This window comes from Notothenia coriiceps, unplaced genomic scaffold (assembly GCF_000735185.1).
Source record: "Notothenia coriiceps isolate Sejong01 unplaced genomic scaffold, NC01 NC01_scaffold00012899, whole genome shotgun sequence".
NCBI classification, from domain to species: domain Eukaryota; kingdom Metazoa; phylum Chordata; class Actinopteri; order Perciformes; family Nototheniidae; genus Notothenia; species Notothenia coriiceps.
The window spans coordinates 261,709-276,331 of record NW_011345600.1 but is presented as its reverse complement, the minus strand read 5'-3'; the positions used below and the strand labels follow the sequence as shown (position 1 = coordinate 276,331).

At 38.1% G+C, this 14,623-nt stretch overlaps 1 protein-coding gene across 1 annotated transcript in view; it reads left to right on the top strand.

The window, feature by feature from the left end:
* Positions 1–10,407: 10,407 nt before the first annotated feature.
* The window catches only part of LOC104947653 (alpha-1A adrenergic receptor-like), a 13,902-nt gene continuing 9,686 nt past the window's right edge, over positions 10,408–14,623 (top strand). Inside the window, exon 1 of the mRNA XM_010773710.1 lies at positions 10,408–10,550. The gene's annotated coding sequence lies outside the window, so the exon portion shown is untranslated. The remainder of the gene's footprint in view (positions 10,551–14,623) is intronic.

Sequence of the window (14,623 nt, the reverse complement as noted above, 5' to 3'; positions counted from 1 at the left end):
CGCACAAATCTATATAAAACACGACAGGAAAGGGAAAACCTCAAAAATCATTATAGGGCTCCTTTAGGCCAATGGCTGTGATTCCCAAAAAAATACATTTATTTCGTATTTCTATTGGATTTATATTCTTTGCTCTGTGACAAATGTGTGCACATAAAACACACATACCTTTCTATATCTCAACATAAATCATAATTTGGTCTGCATGGAGCCTTCATTATATAATAGCAAGCTAGGTCTTGTCCTAGTAAGTGAATATGCTGTGCAAAAGCATAAAAGTAGTTTATTATTTTGACATATTATCTTGTGTATGAGTCTAAAAGCGCTAATGTCAGCAACACATTTCCATAATCTCCACTGAAAATTGGTTGCTTGTTAGAGAGTCAACTGGGAGTCGTTTAGCTTAGATACAGACATTTAGCTTTGAAAGGTCTATAAAAATGTATGTCCCCTGTGTGATAGTATTATATATTATATCATGAGATTATCATTAGCATGCATTAATGTAAAAGCAAGGGGTTTTACTGTTGTACAGTAGACATATTTCTTGTTACAACCTAAATAGGAGTCGTTTTTTCCACAAGGAAGAATCCAAATAAGTCCCACACAACCACATGCACACATTCTGGGAAGCCTCTGGCAGTAATAAGAATAAAAAGCCGATAACTGGTGGGAACAAACAGTCTAAGCTTGGAGCCTCGCCTGTCTTTCTCTAAAGACTAATGGCAGGAAACCAGGTCCCTTTGCGGAGGTCTAACTGTGCTCAAATAGGATCTCATAGCATCATAAATAAGACATAACAGTGAAGACTAGACCTCGTTGATCAGTATGGGATATATAGACAGCCCCCGGCAAGTTAAGTACAAAAAAAACTATCAACCAAGCCGTTATGAGAGAATGAAATACAGCATACATTTAAAATGACTTATCAGCAGCGTTTCTTTCTTTCTTTTTAGATCAAATAAAATAGCGCATCTCCATTCCCTTTCATAACTTAGAAATGTCTGAAAAGTATTTAAATCAGAACTTACTTTTAAGTTACATAAGTCTGGTCATGAATGTATTTATGTAGTGTATCTATATGGTGGGTCCATTTGCATGGCACAAATATAACTCAAGATTCAAGGCTTTTATTGTCATTCGTACATAGCTACAGTATAGTTATGTCGATGAAAATCTTAGATCCCAGGCTCCTCCAACAGTGCAACACAATAAAACATAAGTTGCAAACAGGTGAATGTTATGGATGTTCTTAGTAACTCACAAGTAAAGGCAAAAGCCCAAAAAGCTTCTAACCATACAATAATATAATTGATTGATTCATAATAGACATGTATGGGGTGAAAGAACCAGTTTGCTGTTTGCTATTATTCAAACGAGTGTTGCCACCTTAGTATTTGCAGTAATTAATTAATAGGACATTCTTCAAACTGGCTTAGCCAAGTCGCAGCCATTAATTGTATGCCATAGGCCGTTACTCCATTACATTTCCATTTGAGGTTTTTCCCCTTCTTGCCCAGACTGTTGATGAATCCACCCTGTGTTTCTGTCCAGCCTACAGGCTTTCTAGGTTAATAAGAAAAAAAGCGCTCATTTCAAATTCCATTTTCCCGTTTCTGAGTGCATTCCATGATTAATTGGACCCATAGTTTCTTTTTTTCCCAAACAAGTCTCCATGGTATCACGGGCTTCCACCATCCTCCCCAAAGAGCCCTGCCCAGCGTAGGAAATCAAATTAGGATTGACATCAGTTCTTTGAACTGACAGCCTCGTGTCTACAAAAGGATGACAAAATCTAGTCGACCATTTGATGGATGTAAGTGCACCACAAGTCTATCGTAAAAAAAATCAAGGTTATAGGCAAAGGAGGCTGCGCAGAGATGTTTGTCAGTTTTCTTGCTCAGTATAGAGAGTTCAAGCTTATCCTGACTGTGTGGCAGCACGTCAGCACATAACACAGGTTGCTGAGCATGCTGGGTAAATGGCATGCCAGTTAGAGCCACAAGGACAGGGGATATAAATGGTGTTGTATGAGCACAAGTAGGCTATTAGGTTTAGGTGTTCAGAAACATAAATGACTTTTAAGCCACATACTTCTTAAATGTAAACCTTTTGCACAGGGGCTAGATTCTGTGATTTACGGTAAACTATGTAGTGAAAATCAGCCACCCTCTCCTAACTTTACGTCTGACAGCAAGAATGAGCCCCAAACACAGAAAAGAGTTAGCATTGTAGCACTTCCCTTTACTCCCTTGTCTCGAAGTCAATGCATTTTTTAATTCACGAAACAAGGTCTGTGGTTAATACAAGCTAACAATATTTTCACATTTTGTTCTATGAAAAAACGTCACTTAACACCCCACTGGTGAACCCCTGAAGCCCCTTTGAGCCATAAAAATGGTGGTTGCTAACGAACAAGCATTAGCCACTGTAAGCTTAGCGGCAGTGACATGAAGACATGTCATTTTGTTGAACCTCCGTTGAGCAATAGGTGTAGTTGTCTGTTAAAACATGTCCTAAATTGACTTTGTATCCAGTTTCAAGCCACATAATATATTATACTGGTCGATTTTTCCTATCAATGTTATCCGGAGAAAACATTTTGTTCGAACAAGATTAGCAATCCGAACAGCAGCCAAACAGTGTCAAAGAAACACAGATTGTTTACTTGAAACTGCTTTATTTAGTATTTGTATTGGTTTTGATCACTAAATCTGTTGGTTTCGGATCAGAGGAGGTAAAATCCTCCCTATTGTCTGGATCTTAAGTTACCCCAGAGAAACAAGCTTAGCAAACATAAGTGGAAACCCAGCTCACAGCCCCTCCAGGACGTCTTAGTCCTCCATGCAGCGTCAGGAAAATATAGAATTTCTAATGAGGAAGTGCTTTATTCTCGTTTGTAGGGGTTTCAATCAGCAGCTCAGTAATAGTTTTGAAGGAGAAGATACCTTTGAGGATCACTCCTGAAAGATGTTTTACTTCACAACACCACCAAGATATGTATTTCGGGATTGTTTTAATTGAGAAAAATGTGAAATGAGTTTGGTGTCTTAGGGGGCACCATAGGTAACAAAACCAAAACAGTGAGCTAAAAGTGGCTAAAAAGCAGGGTTGGGTGCTAATTGTCTAAAGGTTTGGCATGAGCGACCCATTCACATTTCATACACTCATATCATTCAATGCTAAATCATAAATATTCATGAATGCAAGTTTAACAAAAGACTTGTAAACTTCTTGAAGGCGTTTGGCATTGAGATAAAAATAGAAATAGACAATAACCATTCGCTGCAGTTAGCAGTGTCCCTTGCTCCCCTGTGCGGTCAAGCTTTTGGAGTCTGAGTCATAGAAAACGCCTCAGAGCAGATAAGCAAAGGCTCCATATGTGCTTTTCATCCATTGCAGGCAGATACCATTTTATTTTTACAGCAACAAGCTGAGCATCAAACTGAAATCATAAAAACGATTAGATTTGTCCACAAATAGAAACGGCTGTGATATTCTTGCAGCAATTCAAAGGATTTTATTTTGCAGAATGTTGGTTGAAAAATGCTTTACTCGACAGTAAAACATGGTACATTTGCTAGTATGAAAATGAAACGAGAAAGCAAGCAAATCTGCATATTGTGAAGGGGTTATAATAGAATATTCATGTATTTGCTGGAGCTTGAAACAGGCCATTTAGACTAGCCTGGTTGAGAATGCAAGAGACCCAATTAAAAATAAAATGATACAATATCTATGAAGGGTTTTAAAACGTTTGTCATGCTTTGTGGTTGCTTTACACAGAAAATAAATGACTTATTTAAATGTCGAACTTTTACACAGGTGCTAGATTCTTGGATTTATAAGTAAACATCATCAACTTTACAGCAAGAATGAGTCCTAAAAAAGTATTGTTGGAGTAACCATGGTTAGATTCCTTTGGCTAATACAAACTGACAAGATTCGCACATGTTGTTTTCTATTAAGAAAAAGTCAGTAAACACCTCGCGAGTATTAAAAAAAGTGGATTGCTAACACTTGACTAAATGAGAGTATTAAACGTCATCTCTTCTAATATTAGCCGCCATTAGCCTAGCGGTGGTGACCTGAAGTCATGCACCATCATGTTGTTTGTTTATAGCTTTGCTTTTAACTTCTGGCGATTAGATTTAGGATTTAACTATTAGCAAAGCTATTATCCAAATAGTTTTCAATTTGAGGTAGAAAATGCAATGCTTTCTTTAGGGTTGTTCTACAAAAATACGTCATTGCTGCACCACTATATTTCCCTTTACTTTTACCAACCTGCAAAGTTGGAGGTAGTCATTTTCGCTTAGCTGACTATATTAAAAGTCTAAGGAGCTCTGTCAATACTTTCTGAATGTCTTGTCTCTTTTTCTCATTAATGAAATCATCCCGGATGCTGGTGTTCAGCCAGCCTTGCTCATTCCAGCAGCAAACTGGATGAACAATTAGGAGTACTAATCTCATGAGGGCAAGCCTTTACCTCCCTATGAATAATTTAGCATTTAACAAGCTATAGCTGATAACAATGAAATGTATTTCCCTCTGCCAAGCGGAGGCTGCAGCCGCACGCTTTTGCATTCCCTTCGGCACTGAAAGGAGAGTGTGGGTTTTATCCAAAATGTAATCACTTTGAGATGTCTGATGTCAGCGAATGGGAGAGAACATCAGTTATGAGAGGATGCTCGGAGCACTCCTCTGCAGTAATGGCTCTTTGAGATGCCTGTCTGCCCACAGCGAGGAACCTGACATTAAAAGTGAAGTTCACTTTTAGACTTTATATTTTTTTGTGAAAGGTAACGCCATATAAACAAGAAGGCTACAGACAGGAACTGAATACCACAATCAGAGAATCTGCTACCCAAGGGATGGATGACGATAGATCAATTTCAGGGCAGCAATGTCAAAACTTTTATTACATAAGCACCTGTGCGAATGTCCTTTTTGCAAGGAGCAAATCATAGCTTAGAAAACCACCTTACCTTCAATAATCACACAGATCCAGGACAGAGAGAGTATAGGGAATAGCAGGAAGAGGAAGAGAGACTTATTATTGAAGTCTAAAGTGCAGTTTGTACTTCAGTGTGTGAGTCATTGTGTTAACACTCAAAAGAACAACTGTCATTTAAGGTCAGGAACACACAACTCCTCATAGTTTACATCTGATAGAACTTTGTGACCTATGACGGCGGTAAGAAGAAGAAGATTTAGATTCCTAGAGGTTCACACAGAGCAACTTGACACAATCCTTGAAGGGGTGTTTTTATATTTAATGGCACAGGTTTAGTCATAAGTCAGCATTTCTTAAACGGATGCAGATATTAATACATGACATTATTTAAAAGCTTTTATAAATTGTCTAGGAGGGGTTCTGCAGTAAAAGTTTGCCATGTATGTTTGCAGACATTCAATAAGTCTCAGAACTGTTCTCTAATATATCATGATCTAGAGACATACCATTAGTTAGTCATGGGACTTCACAAATGCGATTTAAATTACAATAATACTAAATATAATGCACTTCAATTACAATTTATTCGGTGCTACTACTGTAGCTAACACTAAAGTCAAATATGATACTCCTGGAATTATTCATACCTACATGAAGGTTATAATGTTCAGGTTTTTAATTCATTTTGAAAGGTGTTAATTTAACTGTATGGTTATGCTGGTGGCTGTATGATTCTGTAAAATTATATTAAGTTGTACACATTTCCGATTAATAATACAACATAATAATGAGGGTGGACTACATTTATTTATTTTTTACAATTGTATGTTTCAAAAACATTTTCACACAATGGGCCTTATGTACACTCTTAAAAAAAAAACTTCATAAAATAGGAGAAGTCACCTCCAGATGAGCCGAATGTTCTTAACCATCCAAATGTGCTTTCCCTCCAAGGTCGTTATAGATTGGAAACATGTGGGCGATTGTCTTATTTTAACATGGCTACCACCCCCTTAACACTAAAAAAGGGCCATGTGCAAACACTCTGACACATGCAATAGAAATGGAAAAAGGCTGCAGTAGTGAGATTAAGGTTCTGATAAATAAACAAAGTAAGCATGTGATTTTACGGATTGTCAGTACTGGCAGGAAAATCTAAATCATCCAAAAACCAGTATGTAAACCAGTAAGAAGCAAAACACTCAATCTTTCAAAGGTTTTAAAAAATCTTGATTGGGACCAATGGACCTGAAGTTTTTCTTTAGCCAAAAAAACAAATAACTAAAGCATTATAATTACTCTAAAGCAGTGGTTCCCAACCAACAAAGTATGATGAGGCATACATCTCCCTTGATGTCATTTTGGTGTGTAGCATTGGGGAGATGACTGTCTGTCTGTCTGTCTGTCTGTCTGTCTGTCTGTCTGTCTGTCTGTCTGTCTGTCTGTCTCTCTCTCTCTCTCTCTCTCTCTCTCTCTCTCTCTCTCTCACAGAATCGCCGCAGCACTAGCACACAGAGACCTGCCAATGGAGAACAGAGCATTCAAAAGTGACAATCTACAAGGCTCAATGTGGTCAATGCTCATTTGCCATAAGTATTTTTTTGGAAATACTTAATTACCTCATAATCCACATTATACATAAAATAAATCAATGTTAATTCTGCTTCAAATTTGTTCAGTTTTTCCCTTAAAAAGTAATAAAAAATAACCTATAAAAATAATGTTAAAGTATCGGATGGATAAGCAGTATTTGTAATTGTTTCAATTAGGCCTCATTATTTCACAGTGGCACAGGATCACAAGCACTTTTGTTTTGTTGTTCAATCCATAATAAAATAAAAAATTCTAGTTGGATCTTTGTGTCTTGTTATTATTAGCATAGAAAATGTAATGTTTATACAACTATATACAATTAATTCTACCAATCTCGGTGGGAACCGGGTTGGGGGGGGCTCGAAAATATTTCCTGACGGAAAAAGGTTGGGAACCACTGCTCTAAAGCCATAATCCAAATTTGACTTTATGATATTCATGCATTTTTGTTCCTCAAGTTGAAAAATGTGTGTTTCCTCGAGACGGAAAAACTATTTGTGGACTGTGGTAATAGCGACCTCAACAGCCCCACATTTTCTCTTGCCAAAGAAAAATCTAAAATATATAACATTTGCCGACAGAATAAGATCAATTGAGGACAGAAACAAAGAGGATACATTTTACAGTATTAACGTTTGATAATTTTGCCATTTATTTTTGCTTTCAATCTAACAGTAGGTTTAGATTTGAGGATGAAAGGTTATTTATTGTGTAGTCATTGATGACATGCTTTCATCCCTGCGTTCACCATCATCACTGACAAATAGTCTTCTCTTGAGAATTCACTGCCATGCTTGCAGCTCTTTGATGCTATATTTAAGACCAGTGGATTCTTTGAGCTAAATGCTAGCGTCACTGACTATGCTAAGATGCTGAGGTTTTGCAGGACATGCCTACTATGTTCACTGCAAGTATGTGAGCATGCACTAAACACAAAGTACAGTGAAGGCTGATGGGAATGTCATTTGTTCTACCTGTACTTTTTGTTACTGAATAAAGTATTGGAAGTCAAATTGAATTTTGATCTAATGAAAGGTCAGGGTTTCAGTGAGGTCACTTAAAAAGGCCAATGACAATCTATTCAAGAAAGCGGTTGAAGGGATCAAGCATCAAGGGTTTGTTTGCATGCCAAGTAAACACATTTGAAAGAAATCCTATTTTCACTGCAGCCTTTAAAAGGGAATATAAGTGGAATAACACATTTTGATTTGAAATAATTGAACACAACTCCGGTGTTGCTGCTGTGATTCCCTTCTGATGCTTTAGGGCACATGCTCGTATCGTAGTATTCATATTGCGAGCACTATCTGTTCTGGTCCAGTGGTCTCCAGTCAGTGAAATATATTTGTTTTGCCTTTTCGCTGACGTGCTGTTCATGGTAAACATCCGCACTGGAATTACGTGAGGAAGTTGGGGTCAAACTTGGGAATGAGATGAATTTGCGACAAAACCGGAAAATGTAAATGTGGTCTCTGAAATAATAGAATGCAATGTTTTAAACCACTGCAAAGCCCTGTTTGTGCTTTAAAGTGTATCCGACTTAATGCAGTCAGGAAGAAGCAACACAATCATAAGCCAGCTCTGTGCTCATGCACAGTGTTTTAAAATACCAGGTAAAGCACCAAATATGCATCTACTAACTGATGTGTTCCTCCCCACACTCTTTGGCAGTGGGGTGTGCAGTAGGCCTATCCATGAGATGAATCTTAATAGGAAGTTTCTTTTCACTGTTCCCTTGAATAAGCATCAGTTTACTGACTGAAGCCAACGCTCTGAATACCAATGCAAATGTGAATGAGCTTATGTTAATTCCACATATTCTGAACAATAAAACACTTTTTTATACTCAGCCAGGGACAAGTCTAAGGACAATATAAGGGCAGCCCTGAATGAACACTGAATGCTGCAATATACACCCATAATGCAGACTAGAACAATCCATACACTAGATCAATACACCCGCAGACTTATGAGAAAACTCTGCCATTTGAAGATGAATGCATCACCCTGAAATTCAAGACAGGAGGGGAAAAAAAATATCTCAAAGTGAACACCGATGCCAGGGCCCTCAGCGGCATCTGAGACACCTGAGGTCGGGTCACGGAGCCGTCGAATAAGCCTTAAATAACTCAACCTGAAACAATAACCGGAGAGATGGAATAGCCAATTTTTCATCCTTGAGGTATGTGATGAACTGGACACAACCCAACCCCGTTCGAAGTCTGTGTCAGTATGTCTGGTATTCCAATAAGAAATAAAGCCAGGCACTGCCAGGGCCGAGCAGTTCCCTTCGGCCCTGTGGAGCAGAGCACATCCTTCATCTTTATACTTAATAAAAGTCCTGAAAATTCTAACTTTGTGTCAACCCCATGTGTACAGCTATTTCCAGTTTCATCATGACAACGTGTCTTCATACAGCATATCATGTGAAGAATTCGTAAAACAGAAACACAAACAATCATTGTGCCGGAAGCAAGCTTTTTTGTTAAAAAAATGAAAATAGGTCTATACCAATGTGATCTATACTTCTTCATATGAATAGCTACATTTGGATATTGACTTTACTTGCTTTGTATTTTCTTTGCTTTCTTTTTTAAATGCTCCATAAGCGTTCCATAAGTTGTACCCCGGAAGATATAAGCGTCCTGCTATCCCAGGAAGGGCCAAATGTTTGGCATGGCATAGAAATGAAAGATACAAGTTCAATTAATTAATAAAAAAACGTATAGAGATGGAAATAGGCATTCACATTCTGGGAACTGCTGTTTAATATGTTGTTATAGCTAAGTATACTTTACTTTTTTGTACCTTAACATACGTTATGCGGAGTGTCTATTTGCACCCAGGGTAAAATAGTCACATGGAAGCTATTTGGCTATTTACACCCTGCCCAGGACGACTGTGTTTAATTTAAGCTTGCACGTCACTTAATTCCGTAAAGCAACATGCCTAAACGCCAAATCATTCATACATCCATGCTAAGCATGCGCCGAGTCGTGGCCTAATTCCAAGTGCAACCAAAGATGGTTCAAAGGCAGAACATCTTGTGGTGAAATACAATGTTATTCATGTGTAGATGAACCATGTTCGGCTTTCCACTGTGTTTCATAAAGCTGACTCCTTTCTGTTGACCTATAGGCCTACACGGAAATTAGTTTAGCAATGGGATTTTACCAATGGATTTTCTAATATTGCAGAAAATAAGACCCTTGGTAAACAAATGTTGATAGCACTTAGGCGTTTTGTTCAACAGGATATTCCCTTTTTGACACCACTTTTGTGATTGTTGAAGCATAAATAAAAAGCTAAAGAAAGTCTATAATTTAACAACAAGCTTGCGGTCGCACCACTGTGCATCGCCTTCACCAATGCTAAGCTAAAGACGGACTCACGTTCAACGTGATGGCGTTTATTATAGTCTCATTCAAACATATTAGCAACCAGGGTTTTTAATGACACGTTGTTGCTTCAGACATTCAAAAGTGGGGTATTCACTGATGTACTTTGTCATAGTAGAACTAAACGTGAAAATCATTGATAAAAGGCACATTTTCTGGAGCTAGAACTCCTTCCTGCACCATTATATTACTTGATAAAATACTACCCGTCAAAAATTACTTGTAATAAACATCTAAAAACATTTAATAACTTTGCTTAGGTTGTAGCCTTTACATAGAGTAACAACACTAACAGCTTTGTTAGCTACGGGGTCACTCACATAATGGCTGTGAGGAAAGCCTAGCCGTTAAACTGAAGAGGCACGAGCTGTTGTGGCAGGGGGCGGGGCCTGTGAGGACCATGTCGGGGGGGGGAGTCCAGTGTGACTTTCTCTCCCGCCAGAGTCAGGAGGAAGGCAGGCAAGGAGGCTCTGGAGCTATGTGGTCTCCGAGCTGCCCATGGAGGACACACACAATAACGCATGACTGTTTTCAGAGAAAATTAGCTCACCGTCTCCCCTTTTTTCAACTCGTTGCAGTGAGGTTTGTGCGCTCTGAACAAGGTAAGACTTTTTGTTCTTCCTCACCCCTAATCCCACATCAGACTACTTCCCTGGCTGAGTGACTTCCTATTTCCAGAGGGGATAGTTATGAGTATTTTTAATCAGATGGAGGATGTGTTTTCTTTAATAGGCCACTGATTGGCAAAATTGCTTTATTTCCAACATCAGGTCGTGATGCTAATTCATGCAGCCTAACATTTAGACATTGCTTAATCCTTGCATTTTCTTAAGTATTCAAACAAGCAAAAAGTAATATATTATTTGAATGATATTGTTTTATATGCAAAAAAAAAAGGCTTTTTGCCTCTGCAGACTTATTAGGATAGATTATTTTGAAAATCTCCCCTCAACAGGTAGGCCATCTTTATCCAAAAACTTGGTTCATGGGATCTAAATAAACATGTTTTATTCATATTTAAAAATGATAAATGACTGAAGCTGCAGAGGCTCGCAGCACAGGAACATTTATTATCATCCTGTCAGACATATAACTGCCATGTGGGGATAAACACTAACAATACAACGTCCTCAGATGGACGGAAGCTTGAGACACTTTAACTGTCCTCTCTTTAGGGAGGTGTGCAAGAGCTCAAGGTTAATAAAACATAATGATTAATGTCATGCAGCTTTTGAATTCCCTCCCCTGGAGAGTACTGTACAGCTTTTTAGAGATTCACTTCCAATGAAAAGCCATTCATCATGGAAGTGCTACAGAACTGGCAACAGTGTTTGTGCGAACAAATGATATATGAACTCTGCAGTGGCAACACAATGCACTTTATACTAAGGAGAACTGTGTGTAGGATTTTTTATTACATTTCTTCAATGTGACCTGAAGATAGTTCTGCTAGATGAATATCAAATGCAGAAATTCAACTCATTAGTGGGGATGTGGAGAAGTATTTACGGGATTTTAGGAATACTTGCAACATGTTCTGCTTCCAGCTGTGGCGATTTGCTGCTTTTCTCCGTTTTACATTTGTCATTACATTAAATCACATGTCACTTGTTAGAGGCATTTATCCAATGCGACTTACATACTCAATACTGTGGGCAATCCCCACAGGAGAAATGTTGGGGTGAAGTGTCTTGCCCAGGGACACAACGACATGCTGACTGCAGTGGGATTCGAACTTGCTATCCTCTGATTCCAAGATCAGCGCACTAACTAGCACACTAACCCACTGAGCCACAGCCTCCCGTCATGAATCTATAGGAGGTTTTTTTAACTGATTAAACAAAATTCACAATTTGAAGAAGTATATTTGGAATCTAGGAAATGGTGATGACTATTTCTCACTTTTTTCTGGCTTTTTTTCCTCCTATTTGCAAAAACAACACAGTAGTGGTTTACAACACTAATAAAAAGTGACATAAAACCTAAAAAAACAAGGACGGAATAAACATAACGATTCTTGTGATGAAATATAGGAATGACTGTGATTGAATGTATAATTGCCCAATGATTAAGGAAGAATCTGTTAAATATGACATGCACATTTATCTTTATATTTGATTTAAAACCTTTTAATTACTTCCATAGTATTATCGTCCATTTACTTTTATCTCTGGCATTAGCCAACCCATAAATCATTACATAAACCAATACAGTTTTCATGTAACGGATACATGAATCAATAATGAGAATAATTGTAATTTCCAGGCCCGAAGACAGTAATAAATGAGATATGTCGGAGGAAGCACTGCAGCCTTTATTCTGTCTTTCTACAGCCTTGATGATGTGATTATTAAATATAATGAAGGTATAGGCCTTTGTGCAACACAATGCAGAGAACATTCAGCATTATGGCAGACACACATGCTGCAAGGAGAACAGGAGCTTCAAAATCTGCTGCATAGACGAACTGTCAGGAAGCTTTATGCCCATTATTGTGCACATTGCCCTTGTGATGGTAACACTGTCCTCTCTCTGTGAACTGCTGTTCTGATTAAATATGCCCACGCTTATGCTACATTAAGCTTTATATTATGCCCGCTAATATTCTGTCCCGTAAAACAAAACCTAATTGGGATTCCAATATAACATTTAGTCTTGTTTAAATTGTTTAATGGCCACTCTGAGGCTGAGGAGGCTCTAGCACTAAAGTTTCTTCAAGGGCAGAGCAACCATCTTTCCACTTATCACACTAATGCAATTCAATGAGCGGTGCACCTTTGGATTCCAGATGTAAATTGGAGTATAATGAAGTCCACTGAAAGCTTTTGATCAAATATTATGCGCAGGGAATGAGAGATGTATGCAGTCTGACGGTAAGGAAATGCACTTAGTGATGTCAAAAGTGATGGTTTTTCTATAAAAAGCTCTCCGTTCTTTTTTCAAATTGAGTAAAAATGTATTTTCTCAGAAAGCAAAGTAAACTTGCTTTGTTCCATAAAAAAAATCCAAAACCCAAAGATATTGAAGACACAATTGTAAATAAAGTGAAAAGCAGCACATCGTCAGATTTTTGGCAGAAGGTATGAGCAAATAAAATATACTGTATGTTATGGTTGATTAATGACTTGAATCCATCAACCATGAATGCTCTTAAGAGACTTATTGATCTGACACATTGAGTCTTTGATCCTCTCCCAAAGGACACAGATTAACACGTAAATGGGATTTAAGATTTTTTCTTTTTTCTAATAGATTAACTCTACATGTGTAGGTCTGTGTCGTGACACACAGAAGCTATTACGTGAACCTTTTTTATCTGCAGCTACATAGAGTATGTGGATAAATGCACAGGCGTATTTTCTGTGTCAGCCACTTTCCTTTTGTGAAAAACACAAATGGCTCTGCATTTTCTCTGATAGGAAGGAAGGAAATGATACGTAAAGAAGCCAGACAACTGATGAAAGGCGGCTGTGAAGGCAGTCAATAATGCCGCAGAATGCAAAGATCATTTAACACACCCCACACCACTTCATCATTCTGTCACAGCGCTGCCATCACCCTGCTACTCCAATACTAATACTATTACTTGCAGGACTAAAACAGGAAGCGCAGATACATAGAGTTTTTACTTTTTAAAAAGATTAAAGGGATATTTTTCCAACAAAATGACAATTTACTTGTTATTGACTTGTCCTGTGTTGCCTTCAATTTCTTCAAGAAAACAAAAAAAAACCTAACATGTTAAACCAGTTGTTTAACATGGCCCCTATTTGCTTCAATGCATCTAAATGGTTCTAAATCTTTCAAAATTGGACCATTACCAGAAAGAAAAAAAAAGTTTCATTCAAGGTGACACAGGGTGAGTAATTGATAAAACAATGATTGGTTTGGCGGTATTCCTTAAAGCTAAACTAAGATCAATTCAATGCAGGAGCCAACACAGCACATGAAACTACAGTAAAACATAATAGCCGCGTTCACACCGCATTACTTTTCCCACTTTAGTTACGATATAGTTCCGAAATGTTGCGTTCACACCAAAAAGAGCCGGAACTAAAATTAGTTCATTAGAACCTTTTTTACCCCTTTTTCCGACTTTCATGGGAGAAAAAGGTTCCTATGTCTGATTGGCTGGGCGGAATGCAAACCACGCCCCGTAAAACTAAAAAAAAACTGTGTGAAGCCGCCATTTTATTATCCTCGCATTAGCATTAGCCCAGCACACAAACGCAGAGAGACTAACTTATGGTAACACAAAAGAAAACATGGGAGCGGTGGAGATGAGGAGGTGTCGGCGTTCTGGTTGTCACTACCCGATCCGTCCCCCTGCCCGATCGGTACTGCGCATGTGCGAGATGGTCCGCCATGTTGGACAACTCCGGACGGCAACCCAAGATGGACACTTGACACAGTGAATTTTAGCAAAGCTCAAAAATAAAACAAGAGAGAGATGAGTTATTGTTATTACAACGTGACTTCACTATTATTTAACAACTATTTGTATTGGGTTCTTTTATTTGAGGTGAAGTACATTGTCAGAATAAGTGAGAAATGAATTTAACTTCTGTTAGACAGCCATATACCATACATTTTTGCATACATTCACAGTAAATAATTATTCAGTATGACAGCTGTCTAACAGAAGTTAAATTCATTTTCTTTTTGTGCTTTGCCA